A 2,342-nucleotide genomic window follows, 5' to 3' on the forward strand; every position below is an offset into this window, starting at 1 on the left:
TGCGTTTTGCCGCGAGGGATGAAGACGAGTGCCTTATCTCTCTCGGCTTACTCTCCAGCAAGCGGGTTCACCCAGGAGGCCTGGCCAGTGGCCAGGTGGGGCCAACGGGTCACCAGACAGGGCTGGCAGCAGGCAGGAGGGAATCCTCATGCGCAGCCACGTGCCTGAGGCAAGCATGGGTGCGCATGGGCAAGGGGGGCGTGAACGCAGCGAAGGATCGCCACAGGAACACAACGGCCGGGCGAATGAGAGGGACGAATGAAACTCTCCCCCCACCCACCCCACCAAAAAAAAAACAACCCAGAGAAATGCATTGTGGGGCGATGTTGCGCCAGAATATGAAATCGCCGGCAGAATTCGCAAGGAGAGTTCAGATCAGGCAGCGGTTAATTTTTAGAAAGAGGAGACGGCGAGCCTCGTGCATTTTTGGAAATTATATGCTTTGCCTCGGAAGCGCTGCTCGCTATTCCTGGATATGTGCAACACATATTCCGGTTAGCGGCTGGCATCGGTATTGAAGCCCCACGCCACTGTTTTTTTAAATGTAAAACTTTTTAGGAACATTGGACGCTGCCATCCCATCAAGCTTAGAAATGCTATCTGGCAGCAGATCCCTTGGGTCACAGGCCTTAGACTCTCCTACTTGGAGATGCCAGGAATTGAACCCAAGACCCTTTTTGCAGGGGGGAGCATGTGCTTCACCACTGAGGCTATGGCATTTCGCCGAAGGAGAGAAACGACTCTTTGGGAGAGGGCGACAAAGAGATGGGGCGGTTCTTAAAACTCTCCCCCCTGCTCTAAATCCTTCCAAGTGACTTGCTCACTTGCATGTGCCCCAGCATGGAATGTCAGCGTGCTCCAGTGTTAAGGAAGTCTGCACGTGAACAGAGGCACTCTTTGTCAGAGATTCCAAAGCTGGGCCACTCACTTTCCAAAACGTCTTAAAGGACAGGATCCGGAAATATTAAAGGGGCTAGTTTTCTGGCCCATTTTTTGGTTCACCTAACTCTGCTGCCAATTTGATGTTCCCACCCACCCCAGCAAGGATTTTCCACTCCACTGATAAAACTGATCCGATTTAATCAGTCCTGCTGACTTGGAGCAAAGGTCCGATCCCCATTTCCCAGAATGCTCAGTGAGATGCTCCATCTGGGAAGCTGACCAGCAGACAGGATGAAGGCATTTGCCTCCAGCAGTTGTCACTCGGGGAGATGCTGACATTAGCTATCATGGCTAATGGTGATTTATTGGGCAAACTAGTTCTGTAGTCATACCATCAGAAGCAGAGAAGAAGAATTTGGATTTGATATCCCCGCTTTATCACTACCCGAAGGAGTCTCAAAGCGGCTAACATTCTCCTTTCCCTTCCTCCCCCACAACAAACCCTCTGTGAGGTGAGTGGGGCTGAGAGACTTCAGAGAAATGTGACTAGCCCAAGGTCACCCAGCAGCTGCATGTGGAGGAGCAGAGACGCGAACCCAGTTCACCAGATTACAAGTCCACCGCTCTTAACCACTACACCACGCTGGCTCTCAGGGCACCACAGAACTTGGGGCTAGGTGCAGAACCTCCGCTTGCTCTCCTGCTTTTTAAAATCAGCAGTTTCTTCTAGATTTCCACGTTTCTCTTTGTCCCTTTTCATCTGACAGACCCTCTCGTATTTCCCCCTTTCCATATCCGCTTCCTTCCCCACAACAAACGGTGTTTACCCTCCTTCAAACATAATCACCGAAATGAAAGGAATAGGGTAAAAACTAGGATCAAATAATCTTCACATAAATAACAAGACAGAAAGAAGAGGGAGGGGGGGTCACATTCCACTCCGTAATATGTGCCTTCCAAGTCGCCAGATGGGCACCAGATGTTGCTCAGCAAACAGTTACAAGCATCTAGTCCTCAAGGATGCAAAAGGCAGCCTTGGAAGTCCCCCAAATTACCATAGAGTCATAGAGGTGTAAAGTTAGAAGGGTCATCTTGTCCAACCCCACCCTACCCCCCACAATACAGGAATGCCTTAGCCTTGGGAAATTGTTTGGATATGCATAGTCTCGCCACCCACCCCACTTTTAAATTTATTTGTGACTTGGGGGGGGGGGAAACCCTATTAATGAAGAAAAGAAAGGTCTGCAAAACCACAGCAAGCAGGTTAGAAGTTGGTCGGAGGGAGAGGGCATCAATATACCCTCACAGCCATCTGCCGTAGAAATGCTTTGCTGTGTGCAATCTGGAAGAGGCAATCTGTTTGTCAAGGCGCCATCCTGGAGGGTGCCGGACCGGAGCGCCCTCCCTGCAGGACCCCCTCCTGCTGCACTACGGCACAGCTCGATAACAGCTGCCTACGC

Source organism: Lacerta agilis, chromosome 8, assembly GCF_009819535.1.
Source record: "Lacerta agilis isolate rLacAgi1 chromosome 8, rLacAgi1.pri, whole genome shotgun sequence".
Lineage (NCBI taxonomy): Eukaryota > Metazoa > Chordata > Lepidosauria > Squamata > Lacertidae > Lacerta > Lacerta agilis.